The 8,081-nt window shown below is 46.6% G+C and overlaps 1 protein-coding gene across 1 annotated transcript in view; it reads left to right on the plus strand.

Annotated features, from left to right (window-relative positions):
* Positions 1-3,376: 3,376 nt before the first annotated feature.
* Positions 3,377-8,081, plus strand: part of MATR3 (matrin 3) — a 71,987-nt gene continuing 67,282 nt past the window's right edge. Inside the window, exons 1-2 of the mRNA XM_011935314.1 lie at positions 3,377-3,436; positions 5,361-5,390. The gene's annotated coding sequence lies outside the window, so the exon portion shown is untranslated. The remainder of the gene's footprint in view (positions 3,437-5,360; positions 5,391-8,081) is intronic.

Raw genomic sequence — 8,081 nt, forward strand, 5'->3', positions numbered from 1 at the left:
CAGCTCACTGCAGCCTCAACCTCCCAGGCTTAAGGAATCCTCTCACCTTATCCTCCTCAATAGCTGGGACTACAGTTGTGTATCACCATGCCCACCTATTTTTTTTTTTATTTTTTGTAGAGATAGGGTCCCATCTTTATGTTGCCCAGCCTGGTCTTGAATTTCTGGGCTCAAGCAATCTTCTTGTCTTAGCCTCTTCAAAGTGCTGGGATTACAGGATTCATTCCCTTTTATGGCTGAGTAATAGTCCATTGTGTGGATATGCCACTTTTTTTTCCCATTCATCAAGTAATGAACATTTGGTTTTGGGGGGCTATTATGAATAATGGTGCTATAAACATTTCTGTACAGGCCTTTGTGTGACAGGCTTTAATTTCTCTTGGGTGCATACCTAGGACTGGATTGCTGAGTCATAAAGTAACTCTACATTTAATCATTTGAGGAACTACCAGACAGTTTTCCAAAGCAGATGCACCACCATTTTACATTCCCACAACAGTGTATGAGGGTTCCAGTTTCTCCACATCCTTGCCAATCCAACTATGCTTTTGAGAAATAACAAGGACAACTGAAGAGCCCCACTCTAATCGAGTAGCTAGTACATAGCAGCAAGAGGAGTACACGGATGGAGGAGGGGTCCCTCCTCTACTCTAAGCCCTTAGGATCAGCCAGAGAGAATACAGCTATCTCTAGTACTCTTCCTGACCCCTTAGACTATGTTAGCTGCCCACTGACATGTGACCAAGAATACATATAGTACTTGTCATTCCTCTCCACTGGACTGTAAGCTTTAGGCAGTCTTTGTCTGCAGCATCTGAACAGAGTCTGGCACATGATAGATGCTTCGTAAATGTTGATTGAGTGACTAACTGAACAAACGACTAGATATTTCTCTACTGGTGTTTCCTGTCTAGGGAGAGAGAAAAAGAGTAGTCACAGAGGCAGAAGTCATCAAGGAGGGAAGCAGGAATGAGAGGAGATGCAGGAGAAAGGGAAAGGCAGGCAAGAAGCTTGGGGACCTGGTGTAACTTGAGGTCAGCTTTAAGTTATGAGGTCAAACTTAGAGCTAATGGACTTCCCCTAGTCCTTTACTTTCCATCTAGCTGCATTTTTTTTTTTTCAGAAATGTTCCCTTTTATGTTTTGTTATTATTCTCAACAATTTTGTCTTTGGAAGAAGAGGAAACAAAAAAGTAGAAAAATAGTTGATATTATAGGTAAAAAAAATCATAAATCAACCCACCAAAATTAATCCAGAATTTAAAAGGATGGAAGTCAAAAAGGTTGACTATGAAGGATTTTTTTTTTTTTTTGAGACAGAGCCTCGCTCTGTCACCCAGGCTGGATTGCATTGGCGCAATCTCGGCTCACTGCAACCTCTGCTTCCCAGGTTTACGCCATTCTCCTGCCTCAGCCTCCCAAGCAGCTGGGACTACAGGCACCCACCACCACGCCCGGCTAATTTTTTTTTTGTATTTTTAGTGGAGACGGGTTTTCACCGTGTTAGGCAGGGTGGTCTCAATCTCGAGACCTCATGATCCGCCCATCTCCGCCTTCCAAAGTGCTGGGATTGCAGGTGTGAGCCACTGCACCCAGCCTGACTATGAAGGATTTTTAAGTTGGGAACAAAAGAAATCATCTTGGTTTTTCTCCAAAGGTCACTGAAAGACCTATAGGCCAAAAAGTTGACCACATGTTCAACAGGACGTGAAAACACAGCTCACCTCACAGCCTTATTTATAATGGCTGGCCTTCCACACAAATCCTGCCTTCTACCTGGCCTAATCTGAATCCAATCATCACCAGGTTATCAGTCCCTCTCTCCCCAAAGGTCTGCATAGCTCCCTGTCCTCAGTTACTTCTTGTCTCTTCTTTGAAAGCACACGTGCACATTCACATTCACATACACATACACCCTCATCTTTCCTTTTCATGAACCTTCAGAGTAGCTCTGCCCTCTCCACTTTGTGTGTTTGGAAAAAAAGAAAGCGAAATATATGAGATGCCAATGCAATTTCTCCTTTAGCAGAGCTCAGCAGGACAATTACCCACCCAATCTGCCTGGTTTTATAGCTCTCATAACCTTCCTTTATGAACACGCTGTGACAGCCGGATGTAGGCATTGATTATGGCAGCAGTCTTCAGCCACATTCCTATTTAACTGCAAAGCAGAGCTCCTGCCTACCAGCCCAGCACTGATCATGTGACTTTTTAAATTACTGTATTTATGGAAGCCTTTTCCCAACCAGAGCCTGTGTCCAACTCCACCAAAACTGGGGAGGATTTGAGCTCGCCACTTCCCCTCCAGTGACTCTTTGGCCCTACAGCCTAGGGTCTCTTGCTGGAATCAAACTGGGGCTCTGGGCTTTCTTAGGAGAGGTCTGCAAGAGTTAGGGTGCACAAGAAGCATACCTTTTTCTTTATGAAAGAGCTGAGGAAATAGACAATGAAACATGTTGGCAGATGCCAAGGGCAGTGGCTTGGTTGCCAGGGGTTCATCTGGCAATGGTGCCAGTGCAAGAGATCAGCAAAACCCACAGGATAGGTTGTTGTTGTTGAGGGGCGGGTATCGGAAAGGAATTTGGGGGAATTAGAGCATGGAGTTAGGAATTACTGTTTGTAGGCCTTTCCACTCTGGACCCCAGCAGAATCATATGGACTCTAGCCAGTGGGAGAGGGAAGTTTTAGTGTTCCAAAGAAATCCTGGTAGCCTTGCAGGCAGTCTGTTCTGACCAAGGACTCTGCCTGCCTGGGCCATGGTGGAGGACAAGTCTAGCAGAGAAAGCCAGTGTTCTTCAGTTACTGCAGCTCAGCGAAAAATCCCACTGCAGGGCACTAGGGATGCCGGTACTGCAGAGGTAAGCAGTAGGAGTGACTGGCTTAATCTATTCGAAAACCTCCTGGAAAGATCCCGAAGACCGTGGACCAAGGTGACCTGCGTGGGTGGGCGATCCACTAGCCGAGTGACAGCGTTGCCGCAGAAAGTCAGAAAAAGGATATGCGTGGGAAGCGCAAAAGCGTGGGCTGGGCCTGCAGCAACGGAAAGGCGCCACGCTCGTGAGGGGAACCAGCGTTCCGGGGGCGCTTAGGGTGGGCAGGCAGGAAGCCTGGCTCCACTAGGACACACAGATTCTCTCCTGAGCAGCTGCGAACTATGCGCCCCTTCTACCCTTAAGAGATGGGATGGGAGTCCAACAAACGCAGCCATTGCTCAGACCCCAGCCCTTCTCTCCTGTAAGAAGCAGATTCACCTCTGCCACCGCACTCGCATTTTTTTTTTTTAAGCCCGGCCTTTCCTAGGCGGGGTCAAGGGCCCCGCCCACCGAAGCCACGCCCATAGCCGCCCCGGGGCGGGGCTCCCCTCGGCTCCCGGCTGCCCTTTCCCCTCCGGCCTCTACCAGTGCTGCTGCGCCCTGCGGAGCTCCGAACACGTGCGCGTGAGTAAGGACCCCGAGGGGAGAGTCCTTGGAGGTTTCCCAGCCTGGGGAAAGAAGCAGTGTAGGGTGGCTTCTGCCGGGGCACGAGATGAAATTGGGGTTCGTCCCCTCGTGACCCCGAACTTGGAGGGCATCGGAAAGAGACCTGGGCCCCGGAGTCGTCTCGTTTTTCTACCGTCCCTCTTCTCCCTAGGGAGTCCCCTACAGCCTGACTCTGACAGCCTCGATCTCCCAGTGCCAGGGGCAGGGACTTTGGAAGGTTTGTGAGGAACAAATGTCCGGTGGAACTGAGTCAGCCCCTTTAACCCGAGCCTTGAAAGGGGCACGCTATTTTTAGATCTGTTTTTAGACCCAGCGAACAATGAACCCTCTCTACTCATTTTTCTGTTCCTCTAAATTATTTGGAGGAAGTTAGGAGTGAAATTTGGGGATGGCTGGAAAAAGGTATGATCTTAGCCTTACATAAATTATAATGGTGACTGTGAGGCCGGGCGCGGTGGCTCACGCCTATAATCTCAGCACTTTGGGAGGCCGAGGCGGGCGGATTACGAGGTCAAGAGATGAAGACCGTCCTGGCCAACATGGTGAAACCCTGTCTCTACTAAAAATACAAAACAGCTGGGCGTGGTGGCGCACGCCTCAAGTCGGTAGGCTGAGGCAGGAGAATCGCTTGAACACGGGAGGCGGAGGTTGCAGTGAGCCGAAATAGCACCACTGCACTTCAGCCTGGTAACAGAGCAAGACTCCGTCTAAAAAAAAATAGTGACTATGTAGAAAAATATTTATTATCATTTGTGCAAACATTTTGGTTATTTATTTTTTTTTTGAGACGAAGTGTCGCTCTGTCACCCAGGCTGGAGTGCAGTGGCAAGATCTCAGCTCACTGCAAGCTCCGCCTCCCGGGTTCACGCCATTCTCCCGCCTCAGGCTCCCGAGTAGCTGGGACTACAGGCGCCCGCCACCACGCCTGGCTAATTTTTTGTATTTTTAGTAGAGACGGGGTTTCACCGTGTTAGCCAGGATGGTCTCTATCTCTTGACCTCGTGATCCGCCCACCTCGGCCCCCCAAAGTGCTGGGATTACAGGTGTGAGCCACCGCGCCCGGCCTAACATTTTGGTTATTGCTTTTAATCAGTAGTTGAGGTCTTGGCATGACTACTGCCTCCAATTCCTCTCACATCCAATACTGCAGTTATTTTTCTAAGTGCTGTTTTTATTGTCTTTCAGGAAGTCCTGTATTGGACTATCTAGTTTTCCCACTGTTCACTGCCCATTTCTCTCACTGGATAACTTTTCCCTTTTTACTCACTCATATTCACCATCTGAGCCTTTTTTGGAATGTAGCTCCTCAGGTGTTTACAGAGTGCCCACACTATACCAGACATTATCCTGGGGGTTAGCTTATATCACTTAAGCCTCCCAACCACCCTATGTACAGAGTACTATTAGTTATATCCCCATTCGGCTTGGTGTACTCGCGCCTGTAGTCCCAGCTACTCACTCAGGAGGCTGAGGTGGGAGAATCACTTGAGCCCAGGAAGTGGAGGCTGCAGTGAGCCAAGATTGTGCCATTGCACTCCAGCCTGGGTGACAGAGAAAGACCCTGTAATATAATATCTCCATTCTACAAATGAGGAGCCTGAGGTATAGAGAGGTTACTCGCCCTCATTTGGCTAGACACTGGTTAGGCGATAGAGCCAGGCTCCCTGATACTTGTTTAATCGACTCTTTTGCTACTGTTGAACTGCCATGGTGTATAAGTAACAAGAGGTGAAAACAAAGCTAAACAAGGATAAGCTATTGGTTTTATTGTCTGCTGTTGTTTCTGTGGCTTAGGCCTAAGATACCACGTTTCGAGGGCAAGGACTCTGAGCTGCACACGTGTTCACTGTTGGCTGACTAACCTGGAGTTGTTTCATTGCAGAGAGGCCAGCTGTGGCAGATGCAACTGCACGTGAGTGCAACCCCTTCAGCTCTCTTGGCTCCAGCTGTAGGCAGCTGCCTAGGTTGTCTTGTACCTAGGCAAGTGTTACACTGCTGGGAGAACAGCAGCCAATAGCTGGTTGGCATTCTGGCCCTGGTTCATGCCAACTCTGTGTTGACTACCCCAGGATGCCAGCATAGTTGCTTATCCATTAATGCAGGGGTGTTTTTTGGCTTCCCTGGGCCACATTGGAAGGATAAGAATTGTCTTAGGTCACACATAAAATATAGTAACACTAACGATAACTGATAGCTAAATTTTTAAAAAATTGCAAAAAAAAAAACACCCTCATAATGTGTTAAGAAAGTTTACCAATTTGTGTTGGGCTGCGGGTTGGAAAAGCTTGCATTAAGGTTTAATCTCTGAGAGCATGACTTTTTGCAGAGAGAATAAATCCAGACCTTCCTGAATAGTTCTGGTCCAACAGGTTTGGGTAGCAAGAAGTTTACTTGAATCATACCTTGGAAACAAAACAAAGCTAATGGGAAGAGGGGGTTGGTAAAAATAGATGGAAAAGTCACACCTTTATTTTTAAAAGTGCCTACCAAGTGCTCAAAGGGGGCCAGATACAATGGGATTTTTGCTAATTTCACGGAAATTAAAGTGCATAGCTCCCACTACCCACCATAAAAGCTAGTCATGATTCCCTTTGTAGAGGATTTTACAACCATAGTTATCTATGGGATTCCCTATTAGGGAAACATTGATGGGAATTCACTTTAAAATTATGGACATTCTCTAGCTTTTCAATAAAATATTAAAATATCGATTGAGAAGGCTCTGGGAACTGAACAACTACAACCACACTAATTTCTCCTTTGGGCTGACAGTATATTCGCTTTAGTTGCTTACTGATTTTCAGAAATGAATAGTTGTTGCCCCATTAAAGTGAGTTCCTTTTATAATTGTTGCCCCATTATTGAGTTCCCTTTGTAGTAATTTTGTTTTGGAATGCTTTTTCCCAAGTGGTTGGGATGATAGGTGTGTGCCACCACAACCAGCTAATTTTTTGTTTGTTTGTTTTTTTAAGTTGTGGAGACAAAGTCTCATTATGTTGCCCAGGCTTTAGTAGAGACGGGATTTCACCATGTTGTCCAGGCTGGTCTCGAACTCCTGGGCTCAAGTGATCCTCCTGCCTCCCAAAGTGCTGGGGTTACAGGCATGAGCCACTGCAATATGCCTGGCCTGGAATGCTAATTTTTTGAGAAGAGGTTCTTTTGAGAAGAGATGACCCTCAGTTGCTGTGAAAAGTGACATCCTAGTTTCCACAGGAGGAACTGGGGAGGATGTTGGGGGGCAGGGGAGTTGTTTATCAAAGCTTGTTTTGTTAGATCAGTTGGCATTCCCTTAATAGGATTCTCTCAACTAAATATGAGTGCTTTGTGTGAATGCCTCAACTGTGAATAGCCTTTTACATATGGGGTCTTAAGGCTAGTGATATCTGTAGGGCTTGGGGGATGGTTAGCTTTATAGTACTCTAGGCAGGGAAAAGGCAAATAATGGTAAATAAAATAATTCCTGAGGCTGTAGAAATGAGGGTAAATCATAAATGGCAAGCAGCATTCTGTTTCCATCTCTCCAGATAAGGGTACTTAAGAGCTGTTGTTTTAGACTGGGGTGCCAAACATTCAAATTCATTGGGAATATAAAAAACGAAAAAGAAATTAGGTGGGTGTGTTGGCATGCATCTGTAGTCCCAGCTGCTTGGGAGGCTAAGCTGGGAGGATCACTTGACCCAGGAGATTGAAACTACAGTGAACCATGGTCATGCCACTGCACTCCAGCCTGGACAGAGTGAGACCCTATCTCAAAAAATATATATATACACAATGTATTGCTATTTATTCACCATTCTGTGTACTAGAGCACTAAATTTGCTTGTCTTCCTTTTTAGGATGACTTGAAAGTAGGGCATCCTTCACCCATCTGAAGAGAGGAAATAGTGGCAGGTGACAGTCTGCATGTGTGGTTTTCAGGTAAATATCCCTGTTCATTCCAACATTGACTACCTCCTCTGTGCCAGGCCTGTTGGCTAGTTGGTATCTATCAGGAAACAACTGAGAGGTAAATTAACCTATATTTGTAAGATCCATGAAGGAAAGGACAGTGTATGTTGTTTTATTCACTGCTAAATCCCAATCACAGTGCTTGGCACATGGCAGGAACTCCCTGAATGTTGGATAAAACAACTGAAAACATGGAAGGGGATTCCTGTTAAAGAGTTTGACAACAGGGTCTGCAATCAGTGCTTCCATGCCTGTTTTGCAGCCAACATTCGACTGATAGGTCTTCCACCTGGAGTGCCTAGGTATCTGAAACAATGAGAAAGCTGTTTCAGGAATCATCCAGCGGTTGTCAGCTATCCAGGCTTGTGTGGTGCCTGTGATGGTGTTACACTGTTGGAAGAGCAAGCACTGTCTTTATTGAGGTTTGGCTCCAAACACTGTTTTGGTGTTGTAGCTGAGTACCTTTCGGCAGTGTTTTGCACCTCTGAGAGTGGAATGACTCCTCCTGTGGAGTCGGTCCTAGTCTGGGTGCAAACAATTTTTTTCTGTTAGAAAAAGGATTCTAGGGCCGGGCGCGGTGGCTCAAGCCTGTAATCCCAGCACTTTGGGAGGCCGAGACGGGTGGATCACGAGGTCAGGAGATCGAGACCATCCT

Source organism: Colobus angolensis, unplaced genomic scaffold, assembly GCF_000951035.1.
Source record: "Colobus angolensis palliatus isolate OR3802 unplaced genomic scaffold, Cang.pa_1.0 Scaffold142, whole genome shotgun sequence".
In the NCBI taxonomy this organism is placed as follows: Eukaryota; Metazoa; Chordata; class Mammalia; order Primates; family Cercopithecidae; genus Colobus; species Colobus angolensis.